At 34.3% G+C, this 25,843-nt stretch overlaps 1 protein-coding gene across 14 annotated transcripts in view; it reads right to left on the bottom strand.

Moving 5' to 3' along the window:
* MBD5 (methyl-CpG binding domain protein 5) overlaps nucleotides 1-25,843 on the bottom strand; it is a 408,863-nt gene that overhangs the window by 68,229 nt on the left and 314,791 nt on the right. For 12 of the 14 annotated variants that reach the window (XM_087435146.1, XM_087435150.1, XM_087435152.1 and 9 more), the window contains one exon: nucleotides 2,677-2,850. The exons of 1 other annotated variant lie outside the window; for it this stretch is intronic. The gene's annotated coding sequence lies outside the window, so the exon portion shown is untranslated. Of the gene's footprint in view, nucleotides 1-2,676; nucleotides 2,851-2,949; nucleotides 3,909-25,843 lie in introns of those variants that run through there. One more of the 14 variants, XM_087435155.1, reaches the window with a different exon arrangement.

The raw sequence follows: 25,843 nt of genomic DNA, 5'->3' as shown, positions 1-25,843 counted from the left end.
ACCTGAAAGTCTAAAATAGGGTTTTATTTAAATTAATTACAGTATTGAGAAGCTATGTAGCTCTACCCTTTATTAGCTTGTGACCCTGGGCAAGTTTTAAAATTTCTTTCCTTATAAAATGGAAATTATAGCCTTATAGAATTGTTCTGGGGATCCAATAAGTTAAAAGTCTTAAACCAGTGCTTAGCACATAATAAATATCCTAGTTGTTATTATTTATACATAGCTATTAAAATGTTATAGAAAATTTAATAGCCAGGGGAAAGGCCCATGATATTGTCAGGTGGAAAAACATACTACAAAGTTGCATGTATAATTATAAATCTTCATTTACAAAAATGCTACTCTATATGTAGATATAGGAATAGAATGGCACTATCCTCTCTCCTCCCAGTGGTTGTCTCTAGGTACTGGGAACATGAGTGATTTTTATTTTCTTCACTGCTTTTCTGTATTTTCGAAATTTTCTGTAATAAAAACGTATTGGCTCTGTAATCAGAAAAAAAATATTATTTACAAAAAATTATATGTTATATCCATCGAAGAGCTAATTAATGTTTCTATGATCCCTAAAAGAATTAGGGAAGCTTTTTACTGGAAACAGTCACAGGCTTTGTGCCTAGCATTATGCTATCATTTCTCTGTTTTTGCCAAGTAGAGAAAAAGACACAGAGACTCAGAAAGAATACCACATTAACCTGGATGATCTAAATACTAGAAAGAAAAATTAAGGCTATCCCTTTGATTGGTTCTAAATTGCCTCAGGGTGTTACTTCTACTTTTCAGCTTGGAATACCATCTCTCATCTTGACTCTCTTGTTCTTCACTAAACCAACTCCTATTTATCTCAGTTTACCTGTCACTTCCTCAGAGAAGCCTTCCCTGATTTCCCCAATCATTTGGCTTTCCAAGTCTAAATTGGATTCCTCTTGTAATTCTCCCTTACAATATCCAGTAATTCATATATATTACTAAATACAACTGAGCTTTCTCTTCGCTCTTGCCTTTCTATGTGACTGCAAAGAAAAAGCAATTTTTTTTTTTTTAAAGATTTTATTTATTTTATTTTTTCCCCCCAAAGCCCCAGCAGATAGTTGCATGTCATAGCTGCACATCCTTCTAGTTGCTGTATGTGGGACTCGGCCTCAGGATGGACGGAGAAGTGGCGCCTCGATGCGCACCCGGGATCCGAACCCGGGCCGCCGGCATTGCAGCGCGCGCACTTAACCACCAAGCCACAGGGCCGGCCCTAGAAAAAGCAATTGAGACAGTTAACTTCAAGTTAAAGCGTCTCTTTGTGCCTTTAAAAATATATAAGGAAGTAAAAAGTGAGGGTCTGTATGCATATATAAGAAATGTCTACTATGCATTTTACTTTCTTAAAAGACAAAAAGTGAACAATAACCAGTTCCCAAATATATATCCTTAAAAAAAATTTAGAGAACTGTTTTAAAGTACAGTAATAGGTCATACCAGAACATCTACAAACTAATTGATAAAGTTACTATAATTCTGAGGGAAAAATTATTTATGATTTATTTCTGTATATTAGCCACCAGCATAATTTGCTATTTTTGCTTTCATATAGTATAGTGAAGTTTCTAACAGAGAGTATTTATAAAAAAATACTTGTCTGCACTTACATAATCTATTTAAGAGTGCACCAAGCAAGTTTAATGGGTAATTTTTGCATCCTATCTGTGCATTACTGGTATTTTGGCTACTCAAGGTGCATCTCAATACATGTAGGTCAAATCACTGCTGAAAAATGATGTACACCAATATTGTTTTTCCCTTAAACTGTACTGAAAATGAAACAATTGTGAATTATGCCCATTTTGGGTTGTACAATATATTGAAACAACTATTATTTATCTACTTTTACTATAAAAATGTTTAGCACTCTTCAATTCACCTGGTAGTGGATGCCAAGTTTCTACTTGGAGTAATCATATTTGTATAGAGGTAATGGTACTCCCAGTAACCTCGAAAATCAGGTTACTCTTGAAGTGAAAAGAGGAAGACTTCTCAGTCATTGAAGAAATCCACCCAAAGACATTGTCTCTAAATATGTATAAATATCTAGAAACACTCAAGTCCAATCAACACATCTAGCAAACATAATTAAATATAAAAGATAACTATTGTCTAATAAATTGTCTGGTAAGGTCTCTCAAGAAGCAAGCAGAGGAAGATCATGTTTGTGTGGATTCTAGAAAGGGGAGCCCAAAGCATACAATCTCTAAGCCCCATGAAATAAATGATCTTGTAGTAGCTCACATATCAGGAACAAAATGAGCAGGTAGTAACATCTGCGGATGTTTAGGGGTGTCATATGAAAAGTATCTCAAGGAGATTCCATTTACATTTGAATGCTCACTGGAATGCTGAGGGTGGGAGAGAAAATGTAGCAGCTAAAGAAAACTTATGCACAAAGTCTCAGGTTGGAGAGGAAGAGAGTTTCAACATCACAAAACCTGTAGAAAATAAAGTTTCTAATTTAACAAATAGGTAAGCAACATATAAGACCAAGTTACAAACAGGACGACTCTGGGCCAAATCCCACCTGCAGAAGTGTTTGGCTTGTACATAGTTTATGAATAATAATAAAAGTGAATTAGTTGACAATATTTAAACCAAAAGATTTCACATGAAAATTTGCATTTCCTGCTTTACCTGAGAAACTGGATAATGTGGTAACACCAGGTCAACATTCCTGTCTTGAAACAATTATCTGGAACGGAGCAGTGGCTGCTCCTTCAGAAAGGACTTGGCCCTCCAGTTCACTGCAGTGGCTTCCTGCTTCATTCCCACCAGCCTGGCCTCTGTAGGCACCTGGGTTTCCAACCTCTGGAATAGAAAGGACTTTGACATAAGGCTTGAAGGACTCACTGTAGCCCTTGACAAGAGGTACAACTTATTATTTATTTAAATAACCATTTAACCTACACTTAATAGTTTTTTCACAAGGGTGGAGGATGAACTCTCAGTGGATCATCATGCGTTATTAGTACGTGTAGGTGCACCAGTAAGCCAGCTGAAACCACAAGCACACAGTTAACTTTCTTTATGAAATTGAGTTGACCAAGACTGTGGTGATTCTTAAGTTAGAGGAAGAAGAGAGTACAGAGAATCTCACCCAATTTCAATCCTCTATCTTTCCTTCTTTCTTAGCACCATCATCGGCAATACCATATTACCATTCTCTCAGGAACTCATCTTGGGATCAAAGAATTATGGAACCAGATTGTACATTTCCATTATTTAGATTTATAAAATGCCACTGATTTTTTTTCCTGAATTTAAAAAATTGTTTTCTTTTAGTAAATAAGGAAAAAATTTTATAAGAGCTTTCAAATGTGTACTTAAGACCTTATTATCCCTTACTCTATTTTCTCCTAGCCTTCTGGGAGACACTGACAAAGCTCTTCCTCAGCCTGGGTAAAATCACCCTAGAGATAGTCTAACTCATTTTGGTTTGTTTCCGTGGTCACTGGATGACCTTCTGATTGTCTGGTTGATTTCATAGGTGCTCTGATATCATTAAGTTAGTGACCTGGATCCTAGGTACAAGTATTTCAGTCACTGAAAACATACAAACAAATAAGTCACTTGGCTTATAAATGAATTTCTTGTAATATAGATGGTCTGTGTCAGACCCTAGAGGCCTATCACCTTTGAGAGCAATGGGAAAAATTAATTTTTTAATTGGAAGAGCTAAGGATCACATCTTGGACCACAGTTTCTCCACAGGGTGCTCCTCTACCTTTGAGGTCTTTCCTGATAGCCAACCTACTTTTTTTCTTTTTCTTTCTGGGCCAAAGAAGAACAGAGGAATGTGTAGGATGGGGTGTAGCAACATTCTTGAGCATTGTTGTTTCTCAGAAAGCAGCCAGGAGAGACATACAGGAAACTAAGTAATGTGGGACCAAGGTTAAACAACTATATTCTATAATCTTGATTTACTAAATGTATTCCAGGCATTACATTTAATATTTTAAGTATTTATTGGGCATCAACTACATGTGAGGCACTGTGATAGATACTAGGGACCCAAACATAAAGAGAATACAGTCCCTATTTCAAGGAGCTTATTGCCTGGGAGGTGGAGGGTGGGGAGTTGGGCAGTCAGGAAAATAGGTAATTACAACATTGAATGATACCAGCTATGATAGGGCTAAGTATGGAGTGCTAATGAGCAGAAAGAAAGAGCTGGTTCAGTTTTCAGGAATCAGAGAAAGGGAGAGGAAGGATACATCTGAGGATGCATAGAGGTTAGATAGGCAAAGAAAGGTTAGTAGGAGACCTGAAACTTCACCCAGTCCATGCAAATGATCTTAGTTTCAAAAGATTAATATCAAAGATTTTACAATTCTGTCTGATAATAACAATTCCAATATTGTACTCATTTTTAGCTGGTAAGCAAGCATAAAGGTCTCATTTTGTCAGACCTTTTAACCTTGAGATGTCATAAGTGATAATGCATTAATGAATATTTTCCACAGGAAGATCTCGATGTCTGCCTGATGCCTGAAACAGAAAATGATGTTTCTGACATCTAGATAAGCAAATATTGTTTTCTAGAAGAATTACTATCAAAGAACGATGATTCATTTCAATAAGAAAGTAATATTAGATGTGAGTGCACTGGAAGCAGAAGCTAAAAGAAGCAAGATATGGATGAGGGGGTCTTAGCCTTTAGATAAAGTAGTTCAAAACTGTTTGGAAGTATATCCTTTAATAAAAGAAGTCCATAAGTGATGAAAATAAGATGACTATTGTGCTAAAGTTATTTTACCCAATTGCATAAATAATATTAGCTGACATTTATCTTACCATCTTCTGGGACCTGTGCTGAGCACTTCATACATACATATATTAACTAATTTAATCCTTGTCACAACCGTATAATTACATACTATTATTTTTCCTTTTCTAGAATTGAGGAAACCGAGGCAAGAGAAATTAAGTAACTTTACCTTCTCTTTTTGTGTCTGATAATTCATATCCCCCTTTCCTACTTTATTTTTTTCTCTTTAGTATTTATCACTAGTTAACATACTATATATTTTACTATTTACCCTATTATTATCTGTCTCATCTGATAAGAATGTAAGCTCCGTGAGCACATGGATTAGTCATCATACAGACAAAAATCTCTGCTATTTTTTGCTTTGGGTGCCATAGCTCCTTGAAGGCTGGCTTTGTATCACAACTTTTTTATTTCTCACATCACAAAGTATAGAACCTTATACATGCTGGAGCCAAAAATATGTGCTGAGTGAATGATGAGCACAACTAATCAGTAGGCATACAGTGAGCTCTTGCCATGCTCAGCACAGCACTAGTCACCACCATCAGATAGGGAAGCACTAAATACCATTGGTGTTCTCAAAGAACTTAACACTTAGAAATAGAAATAGGTAGAAACATAAGGAATACCTAAGGTACAAAATAAGAAGTCCTCACATTTCATTATTTCTGTTCTTCAATCATCTAATGATGGCTAAAAACGCTTACTCCTCACTCCTCCTGCTACATTAAACTTTCTTTAGCTAAATTCCAGGGTCAATTTCTCCATGAAGACCCCTCCAGCCTCTCGCTTAGAGTTACTTGTTCATTCCTCTCTCATTCTATAGTGCTGTTTACATGTATGTAACAGCACGTACCACACTCTGTTTTATGTACACCCATTCCACGTTTCATATATCTTTGTGTTCTAGCTGCCAAACACATTACCAGGTACATGGTATGCAAACAGTGTGCTTTGAGTTGAATTATTTATTTTTCTCACCTTTTAAAATACTAAAGAACTTTTTTTACTCCCCTAAAATATAACCATAAATAGAAAAGTTCTTTTTAATAATATGTTAAAACCACCCAGTGATACACAAGGTGGCTAACTGCAGGTGTGTATTCAACCAAAACTGAATGGAGGCTGAACAGAATCTACTTTTTAAATTTTATTTTCAGCACAATTTCTAGATACAGGGAATGTCTCTAGTACCTAGAAGAGTGCCTGGCACACAGAAAATTACTTGTTGAATAAATAAATGAATGCCTGTATATAAACCATGGCATTAAATGCTAAATAGCATGGCATAAACTAATTGTACTATAGGAACTCAGAGATGAGGTAACAAATAACAGAAAAACAGTGAACTAAGGATTAGGAAGTTTGGCATCTGCAATTTTCTAGCTGTATAACTTTGAGCAAGACACTTAACCTGAGCTTTAATTTTTCAATTTGTAAAGTTAATGGATTGGACCAGATCAGTGATTTTCACATTATTTTAGTTGTAGATCTCTTCCGTCTAATAAATTCTAAATGGAATCTCTATTATATGAAACAGAAAAAGAGATTTGTTAGTAATAATTCATTTTATAAGACCAAATTATAACTTTGAAATCCATCAATAGAATAACGGACTATTTTGATTAATAAAAAGTATGAAATCAAGGGATATGAGTTCAGTTGCAATTCTAAATCATCTTCATCAACAAATTCATTTCTGTGCTTTGTTTTGGCTTTATGATACTGAGACAACTCTGATTGCCACAGAAAAGCTATTGCAAATGGAAACTTGTTTTTTTTTGTGTGTGAGGAAGATTAGCGCTGAGCTAACATCTGTCGCCAATCCTCCTCTTTTTGCTGAGGAAGACTGGCCCTGGGCTAACATCCATGCCCATCTTCCTCCACTTTATATGGGACACCACCATAGCATGGTTGGACAAGAGGTGCCTCAGAGCGCGCGCACTTAACCGCGCTACGCCACCAGGCCGGCCCCCACAGAAAATTTTTTTTTAAATAACTAGTTTGGCTTTGGCAGTATTAAGATCTCTGCAATTAAAATGGTCTAGAAGCTTAAAGAACGAGTAAAGAAAATCTTGTTTCCAAAATTAAATGAAGATATCTAATCATTACTCATGTTTCTGATCATGAACACAAAATATGGGCAAGAACTATCCAAAACTTAAGTTAAGCCAGAAACTGTTCTTTAATACAACATTATCACATTAATTTGACATTGCAAAACTGTTACAGAGTGATAAGGATACATGGCAGGAAGATGTCCCTACATCTTGTTCATATTTATTCAATGGAGTATACACATGCTGCAGCAGTGCTCTTGCTTGCATAATTTGATTTGGATATATAACAATGGACCCAAGGCCAGATAAAAACTTAAAAATAAATATGCCTACCCATAAGAAGTTCAAATATCTTCATGAAAATTGGTAGCAAAGCTTTAGTCAGAAGTCCATAAAAATATAAACTAGCAGCACAGTTTATTTTTGTTTCACATGCGTTTATGTGTTACAATTGGGTATAACACATTTGAGTGTCCATGTTATTTTTATTACAGTGTTAAAATACTTAATATATTTTTAAAATTTAGATTTGTGTCCAACATTTCGAAAACTCTGAAGAACCTCATCTAAGCTGGATGTTCTTCTGGTCCTTTCAATTCTATTATTTCTATATAAGTTAAAAAAGAAAGAATGACTTTATAAAGATGATTTCAACTTTTTCAACTCATTTTGTATATATTTACTGAGATAAGACACCCATAGGACAGGGAAGAGCCTAATCAGACTGAAGTGGAGAACTTGTGTTAGGGAGTATTACAAATATAGCTTTAAAACACAAATCAATCTCCCTAGTATAAGGTGAATCTCTATGCACATAAGCTAAAAACAGCTTTGGTATCCAAGATCCATAGCATTTCTAACATAAGCATTGCTAGTCTACAAGTATCTTAACTTATAAATACAATTTCGCTCATGTAGTTATTTTCTGATAATGACAACTATCAGATGGAGAATAATTTTTCAGTGATTTTGCCTTTATATGCTTGAAGAACATATTCTGATTTGAACTATAGAGGAAACTCGCTTAACTGACCTCTACTTAAACAAATCACTGAATTAATCAAAATAGCATTTTCATTTGAAAACAGATGAATGTTTACCTCTGTTCTTACCAGTTGAGTTGTATGCTTTCCAATATCAGTTGAATCTTCTCCAAAGCTATCTGAGCCAATAATACTTGCTGATGTAATTTAGGTATTTAATAAAGTATTTTGTAAACTCATAAAATATAAGTATAAAAAGAGAATGACTTTTTCCATGAAAATTAAGTTGAAAGCATAGCTTTTAACACCAGCCTCTTAAAAAATGATGTGAGTAAGATGGGAAAGAGGAGAATTTGGGAGGGAAAACCCTAAAAATCTTGAATAATTCTGAATTTAGATCATCTTGCAAGTGTCTTTGAGTTCTTGTTCTTCTCCAAAATTTAAAAAAAATAATTTTTGATGTTACATTATTGGTGTAAAGACAATGCCGTACCCCAATAAGTAAACTCATAATTAGAGAAAGACTTTGATCTAAAAAGATTGCTGACTGAATATACATTTATACATTATAAGTCAAAATAAAACGCTTAATTATAAGTATTTTTTATGATTCTCTGCTTTAATAAATCTTCAATTAATGAACCAACTACAGGTTCAGATTGTGTTGGATAAGAGGCCTTCTCTATTGCTGTTACAAAAGTAACACTTATTTGTTTGTGACCAAGAGTCTGAACTTCACATTGAAATGATGAAGTTGTTTTTAGGCTCAAAGGTCTATTTTTATTTGATTCTCTTAATATTTTAAAAAACATATTGATAAAAGAAGTTATTATATAATGATTAAATAAAAAATCTTAGTGAGAAATAAGAACTCTGAAAATAGATATACCTAACAATATCTTAAAATAACGGACATAAAAAAGGACAGAATTACAGAGGGCCAGCCCGGTGGCGTAGTGGTTAAGTTCGCACACTCCGCTTCAGTGGCCTGGGGTTCGTGGTTTGGATCCCGGGCACAGACCTATGTGCCACTTATCCAGCACGCTGTGGTAGCATCCCATGTACAAAACAGAGGAAGATGGGCACAGATATTAGCTCAGGGCCAATCTTTCTCACCAAAAAAAAAAAAAAAAGACAGAAATACCATGAGAAATTGATCAATCTACAGTCAACAAACATTTCTCAGAAACTGATAAATAGGCAAGAAATTAATAAAGATAAACAAGATCAGAGCCAGCCTTGATGGCCTAGTGGTTAAAGTTTGGCGCTCTCCGCTTTGGTGGCCCAGGTTCGGTTCCTGGTCGTGGAACCACACCACTTATCTGCCAGTAGCCATGCTGCAGTGGTGGCTCACATAGAAGAACCAGAAGGACTTACAACTAGAATATACAACTATGTACCAGGGCTTTGGAGAGGGAAAAAAAAAAAGAAAAAAAGAGAAAGATTGGCAACAGATGTTAGCTCAGGGTGAATCTTTCCCAGCAGAAAGAAAAAAAAAGGATATACAAGATCAAAACTACACAATTAACATGCTCAGTCTAATGGAAATACATAGAGAACTACATAAATCTATAGGAACTATAGATACATATTTTTTAAAAGCACATATGAGATTGGAAAAACTAGAATAGTATGGTAGTTAAGAGCATGAATACTGGATCCAGACTGCTGGGATTAAACTCTCAGCTCTACTATCTGTTGTGTGACTGAGGGCAAGTTATGTCTCTGTCCCTCAGTCTCCTCATCCGCAAAATGAAGAAAATAATAGTATCTTCCACACAGTGTTGAGAAAATTGAATAAATGAAAATTTGAAAAGTACTTAGTGCCTGGCCCATATTAAGTACTATATAAATACTTGGTAAATAAATAATAATAACTGGCTATAAAGGAAATCTCAATGATTCCAAACAACTGAAATCACACAGAATGTGTCATCTGATAAATTCCCATAAATACAGAATATCATAAGAAAATTATATCCCAAACACCCCTGCGCTTGCAAATTTAAAAAACAGTCACTCATATACAGGCAGTGTTGAAAGCCAATTAGAGGTTAGTAATCTTGAATTTATGGCAGAATCCAAAATGTGGCCTTATCTACAAGAACATGACTTAAATGAGAGCAGTATGGACAGAGTTGGACCTCTGGCTTATTGAGTAAGGCATGGAAAAAGTAAAAACAAAATAGATCACATAATATTTGCAATTTAATATCAAATTTGTCTAAAAATATACACAAATATACACACAGAGGGAGGCAGAGAGAGAACGATAAAGCAAATATGGCAAAATGTTAACAATTGGTGATTTTGTGTGAAGAGAGTTCTTTGTATTGCTGTAACTTCTCTGTAAGTTTGAAATTATTTCAAAATAAAAAGTTTTAAAAATGTAAGAAAAACACAAACATAAATAAAACAGGACCAGGGTTTTGGAGACGGGTGGGCAAAAGACAGAGGAGTGATGAAGTTTAAGATCGGCCACTGTGTTATTGAAGATATGGAAAAAAAGCTGGAATAAAGGTCTATATGAAATTAAAGAACATGCAATACAGGTATAAAGGGAGGAGGAAAAGAACTGTGGGTTTACAAAAGGCAGCAGAAATAGTCCTGAAGGAGTTAAAATATTGGGGAGACAAAACATAGACCCACGAAAATTATAAGGAAAAAGTGATTAAATGTTCAAATAAATAAAGAAGAAAGAAAAATTCTTTATCAGATCAGAAAACATTAATATAATGGCTATTCTACTTTTGAATCTCTTCCCCATCTTTCCTAACTCCCTCACCCTCACATATGAGTTTATATAATTCAAGTTTAAAGTAAAGAATTAAAAAAAAAAAAAGGTGGAGGCTATAGAAATCGGGAAAAATAACTCAACTCCACCTTGCATGAATGGATAAGGACTGAATTTGGGAGGGGGACAGACAGGGAGACGGAAAAAACCTTCTGCAGAAGTTGATAGAAATGGGCCCCTTCACAGGTGTTTATGTGGAAATGAATTGGTCTTGAATATTTAGCAAGACAAATAACTATTAAATGAGATATAATGAATAGAAATAGAGACAAAACTGTCAGTACCTAAAGTCAGTATGATCTTTTACCTCAAAAACCCAAACTGAAAAATTATTAGAACCAATGACAAAAGTAGTTAGAGGGCAGCTGGGTTTATACCAACATATAAAAACAAGAAGGTAAATTGCCCCATCCAATAGTAAATTATGTCAAAAAGTTGCATTATTGGTGCAAGAATAGGCAAGTAGTGTAATACAAGAGAGTGGACACAAATAAACTCATAGATATGCAAATTTAATTCATGATAGAGGTGGCATTTTAAATCAATAGGAAAATGGCCAATTCAATAATTGGTGTTGGGACACTTGGATACTCATTTGGAAAAAAAGAAAAACTAGTTACTTCCATAACTCATGTAATTCACAAAAATGCATTCCAGATGATTCAAGACTTAAATCAAAACCAAACTAAAATATAAATGCATTAAGAAAATATAAAAGAATATGTTTATTTGTGCCATTTATGAAGGCCTTCTAAAGGAGATACAAAAAACAAATGCCATAATGAAAAAGACTGGTAAATTTGACTATATCAAAATTTAAAACTTCTGTTCGGCAAAAAAACTACCAAAAAACTTAAAAGACAATTGACAGCCGGGGGAAAATATCTGCAACATATATAACAGTCCAAGTATTAATAACTTGAATGTATAAAGAACTTCTAAAAATCAATAAGAAAAAGGATAAAGAGCCTAAAAGAAAAATGGACAGTAAAATATGGATAAGCTGAGAAGAGGAAATGCAAAAGGCCAGTAAGCATAAGAAAAGATGCTCAATCTAAGTAGTAATCAGAAAATGCAAAATAAAGCAATAAAGAAGTATTGCTTTTCACTTATAAGATGTGTAAACATTTAAAAAAGACTGCTAATATGTTTTGTCAAGACTATGGGAAAAAAGCTAGTGTCATAAACTAGTGGTAGAAGGACAAACTGTTATTGCTTTTAGGAGGGTAATGTATCAGTATCTATATGAATTTAAGATGTGCACATCCTTTGAAACAGCAATTCCGCTTCTTCATCATGCCTGGAAAAATAATCCAATGTGTGCACAAAGAATTATGTAAAATGATATTCACAGTAGCATTGATCATTAGAATGAAAAACACAAAAGAACCTAAATGCCTATTAATTAGGGAATTGGTAAATAAATTATAAAACATTCATACTATGGACGATTATACAACAATTAAAAGAGGTATTTCTATGGCGATATGGAAAGATTTCCTAGACATACTGTCAAGTGAAGAAAAGTGAGTTTAACATGTTCTAAGTGTAAAAACATTTAGGTAACATTTAAATATCATTCAGAAGGTTGTAGTACTTTTAGTATCCATAGATGGTGAAAATGGGTTCCTCTTTACATAAAATACCATGAATTTTCAACCTTTTCATCTTTGGGTGGGCCTAGTAAAAGTAATCTTGTATCTTAATCTTCAGAGACTAAAATTACATGTTAGTTCAAACAAACACATACTGAGTACCTACTATGTATCGAGGTGCTCAAAAACAAATAATACATGGTATGTTCTCTCAAAACCTGTGCAATAACTTTTGGAAACCACGGGGCATCTTAAGTGGCATCAAGTTATTAGAAAGAACAAAATTATGTTTATTTTTGGAAATCTACACAAGCTGAATATTTATTTTCAAGTACTGACTCAGGCATGAATTTTAACATGTAACATAGAGATGTCCAATTACTCAAACTAAATACTGTTTTTCTATGTTCACTAACACACACTTTAATATTTTATAACAAAAAGCCTAGAACACTAAGTACAAGCCTTTATATAAGCATTTGACTTTGTTTCTTTATTTTTATTATGTAAATGTCCTTGGAATTCTTCAGTTTACAATCCAAATCCATTTCCACGATGACTTAAAATACTTAAAAAAATTTTTTTGGACCAACAATGAAAAAATGACAGCGATCTTGATACTAACATTGAACACATCAATGCGTTACATTTGCTTTTCAAGAATACTCAGCATGGCAGGAACTCTTGGGAATCTGGAATGACCTGGAGGTTAAAACACTGAAGTTGACTTAGGAGGCTTTAGGAACATTAGGAGATGAGATGATGCAAGCAATTTTATCTCTGGGCAAATCAAACTGATGTTAATGAAAAAATTTCCATGGCAACCTGATACAGAGGCAAAGATGCAGAATAAAAAGATAAAGCTTTTTTAGTTCTAACTATAGGTATCATTTGAAGCCTTTACTCTTTTTTGCAGTTTTTTGTTTTCAAACGTCAATTGGGATATATTTTAATATTTTTATTTTTACAGTTTTCAAGATGGATACTGATGATTCAGAATAACCAATCAGCTAATAAATCAGTCTCTATTGACCTACAGAGTCAAAGTCTCTGAAATAGGTTATGTAACTTTTAGGAGTGTATATTAATTCTAGCTCATGGCTAAGCAGTATTACTAGCTATTGATTCATTATTTTTGTCAGAAAGATATCCACATTAGAATCAGAAAACAGATGTTAACATATAAATCATCTATTAAACACAGCAGGCAGCTACAAAACACAACTATAATTTTTCACACTAAAATCAAGAGGGACAAATGAAAGGAATTTACAAAATTCATAAGAAAATAATCCTGAAACCCTCAAGTAAATTTCAAATTTAGACTATCCTGTAATTTCTAAGTAGTAATAAATAATTAATAAATAAATCCAAAGATGTGACTGCAATGATAATTCTAATGTTTCAAGCATGAACATTTCATAGACAAGTGCAGTGATAACTTGTATATTTTAAGCATGAACACTTCAACAGACAATATCATTTTTGAAAAAAAATGCCAGGTTATTGTAATAAAAGTGCTGTGATTTAACAGTGTTGTGTGACTAATGCTGAATGATAAAGAGATAAAATCCGATACTATTTCATATTTTCAACCATGGTTTTATATCAGGCATTACTCAAATGGCTCACTACTATATACTTCCTATTTTTTTAAGAAAATTCCTGGCAGCTTCAGTCTACTTCATATATATATGTATATTTACGTGTCTAGGTATACATGTATATTTATGTATATTATGTATATTTATGTATAATATATATTTATATAATATTTATATTTATATTAATAGAAACACACTTCTCTATATTATGTATATATAAAATATCAGAGAGCCACTAGGCAATTTCATATTACCAAGTCTTCATTAATCTTACAAAATGCAAAAAGAAGACGTCATATATAATTAAAAATGAAACTGTATTTCGCAAAAATGCATGTTTTGAGATGATCATGTTGATGTTAATTTTTTTCATTTGTTCAGCAATAGATAAACAAGAGTAACCAGGTCACACTGAATCATGAATTCAGATGATGAGGATTTTACAATACCTATATGTCCTTTTTCCCTCAATGGACTTTATAACACTTCAGTATGAAAGAAAATCTTTGTTGAAAAGTCAATTTTATTCTAAGTTTTATGATTTGCTTTCTAATATGTTTATCATTCATTCAAAAATATATGAACTAGGTATAAACTCAAATGAAAGCATTTAAATCATTTAAATTAGGGCCTACTATATATCAGAAATAGGCCTAGGCACTAGGGGTACTGCAACTGGGAGGCTTACATTGTAGTGGTGGAGACAGTCCAAAATCCAATAAACAAATACATAAATAAAATAACTGCAGGTCATGTTAAGTGCTATAAAAGAAATAAACACAGGCCTAAAGAGAACAAGAGCAAGAGGTAGGAAAGATCTCCTTTACATAGATGGGAAGTCCTCTCTGAGGAAGTGAAATTTAAGTAAGACCTGAAGGATGAGGAAGGAAACTGTCCATGAGAAGAGAATCAGGGAGCGAGTATTCCAGGCAAAGGAAACAGCATGTGCAAAATTCCAGAGCTGGACGAGAGCTGGTATGTTCTAAAAACTGAAGGGAGATTGATGACGCTGGAGTGTCATGAGGAAAGGGGGGAGTAGCATGAGATGAGGTTGGAAAAATAGGCAGGGAGGGAATCATGTAGGGCTTTATTATTCATAATCATATTTTGAATTTTATTTTAATTGCAATGAGAAGCCATCAAAAGAGTATAAGCAGAGGAGTGACAAGACCTTAACTGCACTTTAGGAAGCCATCTCTTTTTTGCTGTGTTAACAATAGATTGGGAGAAGCAATCTGCTAGAAGTCCTTGTGATAAAAGCTGACAATCTGAAAAAATTTTGGATGCTTGTTCACAACTGTCTCTTAAGCTACTTCTTTGTATTTAACTCTGACTAATAATAATAGGCATAACTGCAATAATTGGAGAAATGGGTCATGTTATCTTGGAGATTTTAATAGCCCAGGAAGTGCACATTGGGAGTGGTTACACAGGTATTTTAGATTTCGGAAAAGCATATTTTAAAAGTATTCAAAGACAGACAAAAGTGCATTGTCAACATCTGTTATAAGGAAGGGAAAAAAGGTTTTGAAGTTATTATTTTTTTTTTCAAAAAAGGACACTCAGATCATGACCGTACAACCAGCCTAAGTCCAAAGATGAAGAAACCAGAGAGATATTTGTAGAGGCTCAAGGGGTTGCAGAGGGAGCTTCTTTGTGGCTTAGGTATAAAGAGGCCATGTTTAAAAAATAAAAGGAAAGGCACATAAACCTACGATTCAGCCTTCAAGACTTTACGTGATTTGACCTTTGAATACTTCCCTGACCACATTTTGTACCACTCTCTTCTTTGTAAATGACTCTCCAGTCACGGCACGTTGTTTATTCTGTTCTTTGAAAGTATCAAACTTATTCTGGACTTTGGGTTTTCACAGTTGCTGTTCCCTTTTCTAAAACTCTTCTAATATTTGAGCTCAAATATCACCTCAAAAGACCATCTTGTTTATTTTCTTCATAGCGTATGTTCCTAACTAAAATAATTTGTTTCTGTGTTTATTGCCTTTCTCCCATCACTAGAATTTAAGCAACAGAGCTAGGACTTTGTCTATCCTTTTCATGGCATTATCCTCAGTGCTTAGCATAGCATCTGGCACATTATAGCACAAAAAATATTTTCTGAATGGAAAGAAGGAAGAAAGGTAGAAAGAAAAGAAGGGAGGGAAAAATGAAACGGCATGTGAGAAAAACGTCAAAAAATTTATCAAGTCCAGGGGCCAGCCTGGTGGCACAGCCGTTAAGTACGCACATTCTGCTTCAGCATCCCAGGTTTACAGGTTTGGATCATGGGCGCAGACCTACTCACTGCTCATCAAGCCATGCTGAGGCGGCATCCTGCATGGAAGAACTAGCAGGACCTACAACTAGGATATACAACTATGTACTGGGGCTTTGGGGAGAAAAAAGAAAAAGAGGAAGATTGGCAACAGATATTAGCTCAGGGTGAGTCTTCCTCAAAAAAAAAAAAAAAAACCCAAAAAACCCAGTGAGGGAGATGTTTAAAAAAAAAATTATCAAGGTCAGAATTAATTGAGGCTTTAGAAAAATCCTAAAAATATAAAAGGTACTTTTACAGTTATGATTAGAACAACAAGAAGATTAAGGGAAAGACTTTTACTTGGATGAACATTGTAATAACTGAAATTCAAAGAAAATAAAACTTCAATTTTGTTTCTTTTTTTTTTGATCAAAGAGAATGAACCTTATGTCAAAATGAAAAAATAAATTTGATTAAGAATAAATCATAGAGGACTTTGGCTTCTGGTCAAGATGGGGTAACAGGGGTCAGATCTGCCCTCTTGCTTGAAACAACCAAAAAAACACAAGCAAAATATATGAAACAATGGTTTTTAAGGCAATCAAGGACGGGGATCTTTCAGAAACAGAAAACAAAGGAGATGAGCCCTAGAACTGCCCTAGCTTATTGCCTTAAGTGAGTTTCCAGTCTGTGTGCAGAGAGGGTGAACCCAGTTGCAGACTCTCTAAGTTGAGGAGACACTGCCGAAGAGTCAGGGAGAGTATGGCCCTGAGAGTTTGCAGGACAGAGTGATGAAGAAGAGAGAAATGCAGAGATCTGCAGAGGGTTCCCTCTGAGTGTCTGGCAGAGTACTGATCAGTGCATGCATATGAGGAAACTGAGGCAGAGGAAAGAATCACCTGAAAGGACAGAGCAAATGGCATTTGGCACTCACACTGGGCTAGGAACTAGAACACTTCACAACTCATGAAGTATAGGGTAGAATACTCAGAAGTACCTTGTTCAGTAGAATACTCAGAAGTATCTTGTTCAGTAGTGGGGAATAAGTAGACTTAGATTAAACACTGTTCTGGTACTGCCTAATGAGTCTTAAAAGCAAGACCTGAAAGGATCAAATTGTTATTTCCAAGTAACTAAGCTGCATTCCAGAGCAAAGCTGAAGAATTTAAAGGCATACAAAAATACTCAGTACTCAACAAGGAAAAATTCACAATATCTAGCATCAAATAAAAATTATCAGACATGCAAAGAAGCAGGAAAATAAAAAACATAGTGAGGATAAAAATGAATCAGTCTTGGATGAACCTCCAGGGAACTATGCTGAATGAAAAAACCAACCCCAAAAGCTTACATACTATATGATTCCATTTATTTAACATTTTTGAAGTGACAAAATTTTAGAAATGGAGAACAGATTAGTTGTTGCAGGCGTTAGGGATGGGGATCGGGTGGAGGCAGGATAGAAATGGGTTTGGTTATAAAAGGGTAACATGAAGGATTGTTGTGGTGATGGAACTGTACCTTGACTGTGGTGGTGGATACATGAACCTACATATGAGATAGAATTGTATAGAACTAAACACACACACATGCACACAAATAAGTAAAAGTAAACCTGGGAAAATCTAAACAAGATCAGTGTTTTGTATTATTATATTCTGGTTGTGATAGTTTACTAGTTTTATAAGATGTTAGCATTGGGGGAAAATGGGTAAAGTGTACATGGGATTTCTCTGTATTATTTCTTACAATTGCATGTGAATCTACAATTAACTCAATAAAAATTCCAATTAAAAAAATCAATCAATTGAAATTGATCCAGATTGACAGATTTTAGAATTAGCAGATAACAACATTAATACAATTATTATAATTGTATTCCATATGTTCAAAGAGATAGAGAAATATGCAAGATAGTAAAAAAAACCCTAACTGAACTTGTAGAGATGAAAACAATAATGTATGAAATGAAAAATACACTGAATGGGATTAACAGCAGAATTAGACATTGCAGAAGAAAAGATTAGTGAACATGAAGACATAACAATAGAAACTATCCAAAATAAAACAGAGAAAGAAAAGAGATTGAAAAAATATGAAGAGATTATCAATGATCTGTGGGATGATTCAAGTACTATGTGTGTAACTGGAATCCCAGAAGGAGAAGAGAAACCAAGAGACAAAAAAATTTTTAAAGAAATAATGGCTGAAATTTTCCCAGATGATGATGATGAAAACTTTGATGAAAACTATAAACCCAGAGGTCCAAGAAGTAAAATAAATCCCAAGCACAAAAAGCATGAAGGAAACTACCCTGAGGTACATCATAATCAAATTGTTCAAAACCAGAGATAAAGAAAAGGTCTTAAAGGCAGCTAGTGGGGAAAAAAACATGTTATGTAGAGAAGAACAAAGTTAAGGATGATAGCAGATTCCTCAATGAAAACAATGCATGTGAGAAGGTCGTTGGCTCTCATCTTTTAAGTAGTAAGAAATCCCCCAAAACCTGTCAACCTAGAATTCTATATACAGCAAAAATATCTTTCAAAAATGAGGGGCATATAAAGATTTTTTCAGATATACAAAAGCTGGAAGAATTTGTCACTAGCAGACTTGCAGTAATGTAATGGTAAAGAAACTCCTTTGAAAAGAAGCAAAATGATACCAGATTGAAATCTGGATCTAAGAGAAAAGAACGAAGAGAAGCAGAAATAGTAATTATATTAGTAAACATACAAGATCTTTTTCTTATATTTAAATTTATTTAAAGATAATTGACGGCCGGCCCCATGGCTTAGTGGTTGAGTGAGCACGCTCTGCTGCTGGCGGCCCGGGTTTGGATCCCCGGCACGCACCGACGCACTGCTTCTCCAGCCATGCTGAGGCTGCGTCCCACATACAGCAACTAGAAGGACGTGCAGCTATGACATACAACTATCTACTGGGGCTTTGGGGGGAAAATAAATAAGTAAATAAAATTATTAAAAAAAAAAAAAGATAATTGACAATTTAAATTTTAAAAACTGTAGCGTGGGGTTTATAATACAAGAAAAGCTAAAATATATGACAACTATATCATAAAAGCTAAAAGGGGAAAAAGGAAAGTACACTAATTGTGAGGTTCTAATGCTACAAGTGAAGTAACAGAATATCATTTGAAGGTAGATGGTGAGAAGTTAAAGATGTATACTATAAACCCTAAAACAATCACTAAAATAACACAACAAATAATTATAGGCAAAAAGCCGTTAAAGGAGATAAAAATGAAATCATAAAAAGTACTCAATCCAAAAGAAGGCAGAAAGAAAGGGGAAAAAGGACAAGAACAGATGGGACAAATATAAAACGGAAAACATGGGACAATGATAGACTTATACCTAACCATATCAATTACCACATTAAATGAAAATGGTCGAAACACCCCAATTAAAAGGCAGAGTTTGTCAGATTGTATAAAAAAGCAAAGCCCAACTATATGCTGCCTATAAAAATCACACTTTAAATATAATGACACAATAGGTCAAAAATAAAATTACAGACAAAGATAAATCCTGTTAACATTAACTGAAAGAAAGCTAGAATGCTTTTCTGATAGCCAAAACTGAAAACAACCCAAATATCTATCAATGGGTGAACAGATACCTACCTGTGGTACATCTAGTATAGTAGAATATAACTCAGGAGGAAAAAAAAGGAACTATTGACTCATGTAGCAGCAAGAATAAATCTCAAAATAATTATCCTGAGTGTAAAAAGCCAAATGAAAAGAGTATATACTGTATTATTCCATTTATGTAAAATTCTAGAAAGTGCAAACTAATTTATAGTGACAGAAAGCAGGTCAGTGGTTGCTTGTGGACATCAATGGAGGTGAGGAGAAAAGAGAGGTAGGGATTAGAAAGGAATATAAGGAAACTTTTGGTGGTTATGGTTATTTATGTTCATTATCTTGATTGTGGTGATAGTTTCACATATGTTAAAACACCAAACTGTAGTCCTTAAATATGTGTTGCTTATTGTATGTCAACTATATCTCAATAAAATCACTAAAATAAAAGAAGGAACAACTCTTACTTACAGAAGAATTCCAATCAACAAATGCAGAAGGAACAAGGGAGATAGAAAATCACTATTAGAACACCATAGTAATAATTGTGGCAGGCATGATCCATTAATGAATGCTAAAAATAGTAAAATAGTAGATGAAGGTTTAAGAAGAGGATATTTGCATGGTATCAGAGTTATCTCCTTCCAAATATTTATTAGTTACAAAGTAACTAATTTATAAAGTATAGCTATATTTATAATTTATATTTATATTATTTATATTATTTATATATATTTATTTAAATTTATAAAGTTATATTTATTAGCAACTTCACAGTGGAGAAACCTGACAGATACCCCCTAAACCAAATGATCAAGGGTAACATCATCAGTAATAACACATATTAACATCATGTGCCAGCTGCTATAATGCACTGAGAAGGGTACATGACTTCCTAATATCTGTCCTCAAAATGCATACTCTCAATCTAATCGAGACAAAAAATGAGGGGGACATTCAACAAAACTGAGGGACATTCAACAAAATGCCTGACTAGTACTCAAAGTATCAAGGTCATGAAAGATAAGTAGACACTAAGGAACTTGAACAGATTGGAGGAGACTAAGGAGACACGAAAACTAATGTAATGTAGGATCTTGGATTGTATCTTGAAAAGAAAAAGTACATTAATGGAAAAAGTGGTGAAATCAGAATAAAGTCTATAGTTTAGTTAATATTATTGTACCAATATTAATTTTTTAGTTTTGATAATTGATAAAGATTATGGCTATGCAAGACGTTAACATTAAGGGAGGGCAGACAAAGCCTACAGGGAAATACTCTGTACTATTTTTGTAACTCTTCTGTAAGTGTAAAATTATTTCAAAATAAAACATTTTTTAAAAAGAATAAATCACAATCTCAAACAGGTGAAAAAATAGTAACTGATGTCTTACCTGCTTTAACAGATCTCCTACCTGCATCTTGACCTAGATGATTTCCTGAAAGAAACCAATGAGAGAACCTGGCAATGAGATCACTGGGTTGATGAGTGGACTTGAAGAACTATGGAGACTAGAAGGGATACTGGAAGACTAGATAACAAAACTGTTTCTATTTTTTTAAAAAAGGAAAAGAATGTGGAGATCTCAAACTATAGACCACTCAGGCTTAAATCATGCTTTTAAACCTTGCAAGATTTCTAGAAGGAATCAATAAACAGATAGCTTTACATGTGTTTAGAAAGGAAGGTAGTGATACCTATGATCTAGTTTGGCTTCATCAAGAACAAGTCATGTCAGACTGACCTCAATCATTTTCAGAAAGTATTACTTGCTTGGCAGATCTGAAAAATGCTCAAGATCTAGTACATTTGATTTCAAGAAGTTATTTGGCAAAGTTGCTAGAAATCTCCTTGTGGACCAGATGGTAAAATAAGAGCTAAATGATATTTCAAAAGTCGAATATATTCACTATTGATTAAATTATTCACAGATTTATGACTCAACGTCCAAGTTCAATCTCCTATTAAAAAGAGTCCTCTATTGGCTGATCAAAAGGCTTTCTCTGCAATCCTATCCAAATAAACATTTTCCATTCACTAGGATGAAGACACAATGAGTTGGAAGAATGGTTAATGGTTACAGAACAGAATTAGGATCCAAATATCCTTAGAGGGGTAAAAAAAAAAAAATTACTTTTAAAAAATAAGGTTAAATGGAAGATGGAGGAGATATAATTTATAGTATATAATTTGAAAAAGACTTTTTGGCTAACTGCAAGTTCAGTAAGTCTTGCTGTACACTATAGTTGGTGAAAAGGCTTACAGGGTCATATTTATCTGACAGCGATATTCAGCCTAAATTAGAATGGGAAATTCTTCTGATAAACCGGAAGCTTTTCCATATTTCATTCATCAAATTTCTTTAATTCGTAGATAAAAAAATGAGAATAAATAAATCTTCATGATATATGGAAAATTCAAATGCCTTTGAAATAAGAACCTTTAGTGAAAAATCACCCTGCCCAGATGGAATGAGAGCATTATATCTCAATATAACCAGTTTCTGATTATGTTGGTGAACACGGGTAGAACAAACTCTGTTAATAAAATGGAGCAGCCTATTTATTACAGTATCATGGCTAAGGTCAAGTGATAATATTTCATACATGCTAATACAGCAAAGGGCCAGGATGGCAGTGGAGTAAGAACTGGAGAAAATAAACAGAAGACATATTTATTAAGCACTGGTAATAGATGCTGAGAAGTAATTTTCCTATTGTGTCTTAGGTGCTAACCTTACTTTAACTAGAATCAGTTCCACTTTTATTCTATATATTAGAATTCCATCTGAGATTCCATTAGATAAAAGCTTCCTATATTTATAAATAAAACAAAATAAAAAAATCAGTAACCTTTTAAGATATAAGGATTAGAAGTATAGGGGCCACAGTATACATACTCATGAATTAACCAGAGAATAATAAGGCCAAGTATAATCAAGTAGACCATGTAATCAGTTTGCCAGAGATTGGTAACCTTTGCTAAATAGTTGGCCTCAATATCAATCCTTTTCCATTTCACACATTTTTATTTCATAGAGAGATACTGAGGGCCTGAACTAGAATTTTGAGAGTGAGAGTAGAGAGCAAGGATACAATTGAGTAATATTTGGGATCTGAAATAAGCAAGTCTTAGTAATTATATGGATGTGTGGGGCCTGAGGATGATGTAAGGAGTCTAGGAAATGGATGGCAAATAAGTTTTAACTCACATGCTACATCAGTAAGGGTCCTGGCAGAAAACAAGACAGTACACTCAAATTGGGTAATTTGTGGAAAACTTGACCTATAAAGATGTGGGCAAGATTTAGGGGATCTGACAAGGGATAGTGTATGACCCCAGGGCTGGCAATACTGGAGACCCATTATCACCCTTAAGTCAGAAAAGAACAGTTTCTGGAATTGAAGAGGGTATTGACAGGAGTTGTGTCCTTCAGTAAAGGGATGCAGCCAACCTGTGGTAACCCCTGTAAGAATAAACATCCCAATATCACTCTCCTTCCACTTTCTGTTCTTCCACAAATGCCTTCCAGCAAACCCAACTAGAAGACAAGGGCAAGAAAGCTCCTGATGTAGTCCTAAAGCCGACTGCACAAAGAGCAGGGTGGAGAACAAGCAAGGTACCAATCCTAATTGATTGACAGTGGTTGCCTGAAACACCATGTAGAAAAGGATTCTGTGATGTCATCTAACCTCATTAGGACAGATAACCATGAAAGGTATACGCCTATGAGAACGGGATGAGGCAGTGTTAGCATGTGTGCTCAAGAGTCCTATGTCTGTTATAAACATGGGATGGAGGAATGGCAGCATGTGTGTCTTATGTTTTCCAATCCCAGACTATGAAGACTTTCATAATTCTAGTTTGTCTGAATGGTAAATGGCTATATCAACAAATGAAACAAAAAAATACAAGAGGAACAAATCTGGGAGCAGGGATGACAAATTCAGTTTAGGATATATTGACTTTGAGATGCTAAAAGATCCTCCATGGATATAAGAATCTTAAGTTCTGTGGGGAAGTTCAGGATGGAAATGGGAGTTTTGGAATATACAGTTTATATGTGAGAGTTGAAACTATAAAAGTGGAGAGAACATAGAGTAAAAAGAGTAGTGGGTAAATATGAAATCTGGGGCAAATCAACATTTTCAGTGGGGAGGCATAGGAAAAGCCCACAAAAAGAAAAAGAGCAAGGATAGTCAAAAGCTTATAAGCAACACCATGGAAGTGTAGATCACAGAATCCACGAGAGTAGAACATTTGTAGAAGAAAGTTGCTATGAATGTCAGGTATTGAAAAAAGGGCAGCGAAATTAGAACTGAAAAATTTCCACTGGATATGGCAATTAGAAGATTACTGGTGCCTTTGATGAGAACAGTTCCAGGAACATAATAAAAGAGGAAGCCCAGTTTCAATTGGATGAGAAGTTAATGAGAGATGAGGATGTGAACACAGCAATATTACTTTTTTGAGTACAATGGATGAGGTGAAAAGGAGAATGAGTTGATGGTAGCTAGATGAAAACAGGACCAAAAGAGGATTTCTTTTTTTAGTGACAAAACTAAATAAAATTAACATATGAGGAGAAGGAACTAATGGAGTGAAATTGAATATATAAGAATGAAAGGACTATTAGAAATGGCTGGAGCTTGTTCTACCAATACGTCCCTAAGGGAAAATGTCTTTTCCACAGCCCCTGTCCATCATACCACAGGTTATATGGTGTGGTTCTTCACTCCTCAATACAGGTGATTGACTAATGATAGGTACATAGGTTGGTTAATGACCTGTCACCTATTAGGAAAAGATGAGTTGAGCCAATTGGATTCTCTTTGTTAGAAGTATGAACTAAGAAATATGGAAATAATTGACTGATTAGTGGTGGAAACTCAGATAAAAGAGTACTGATACAAAAAGATAATGCAGCAGTAATGAGCCATGTTAAAGCTGAAGTTAGACAAAATAAAAACCATGAGTGGCTAAAGGAAGCATCTATAAGATACAGTATAAGGAAGCTAGCTTTTAGAGAAACAGAAGAGGACAGAAATGTGTGAAGAGAGGCAGAGGTTCCATGAGAGACAATGTCCCTCTAAAGTAGAGACAGAGAGAGAGAGAGCACGAGCTGCCTTGGTATCTGATAGTTTTCCAGTTATGGTCCACTGGCATCCTTCTACTAACTCCTCTTTTCTCTTAACATGAATGAATTTCTGTTCCTTGCACCCTAAACTCCAACACTAAGACAAGGACTAAAAACAAAGCCATGGAAGAGACAGGAAAGGAAAAGTCAAAGTGAAAAGGGTTGACCTTGAAAAGGAATGGAAAATCCAATCCTCAGTGATCTTAGGAAAGAAAGTAAGAATGAGTGTTGATGCAGGAGTCAAAGCGAAGTTCATAGCTCAAATATGTTTATCAAGAAACAAAAAAGGTTAAAATTAAATGAGTTAAGCATCCAACTAAAGAAGTTGGAAAAGAGCCACAGAGCAAGTCCAAAGAAACAAGAAGGAAGGAAATAAATAGAAGGGCAGATGATATGGAGAACAACATCAAGAACCACAATAACAACAAACAACAAAGAAGAATAGCAAACCAAAAGCTGATTATTTGAAAAATTAATAAGATAAGCAGACTTCTGGCAAGACTGAAAAAGACAAAAGAGAGAATGTGTAAATAAAAAATAAAGAATGAAAAAGGGGAACTAACTATAGACACTACAGAGATTAAAAAAGAATGAGTATTATCAACAACTATATATAACATATTTGAAAACAGAGATGAAACGGATAAATTCTCAGGAAAATATAAAATATTTCAATTGTTATAAAGAAATAAAGAATGTGAATAAATGATAAAGAAATTGAAGTGATAGTCAAAGATCACTCCTCTTAGGAAACCCCAGGACCAGATGGCTTTGCTAGTAGGTTCCACCAAATTTTCAAGATAAGGTTAATTCCTCTTTCCTGTAAGTTGTTCCAAAAAATATAAAAAGAGCAAAACCTACCCAAGTTATTTATGAAACTAATATAATCTTGATCCCAATACAAGATAAAAATAATACTGGCAAAAAACAATCTAGCTGCAAGGTGAATTCAGTATAGCAGAAAACAAGAATAGGACCTGATATTTTTGTTG

The sequence above is a fragment of the Ceratotherium simum genome, chromosome 9 (assembly GCF_057802395.1).
Source record: "Ceratotherium simum simum isolate JZ-2026a chromosome 9, ASM5780239v1, whole genome shotgun sequence".
NCBI classification, from domain to species: Eukaryota; Metazoa; Chordata; class Mammalia; order Perissodactyla; family Rhinocerotidae; genus Ceratotherium; species Ceratotherium simum.
The sequence above is the reverse complement of the archived record's forward strand: the minus strand, read 5'-3'. Positions and strand labels throughout refer to the sequence as shown.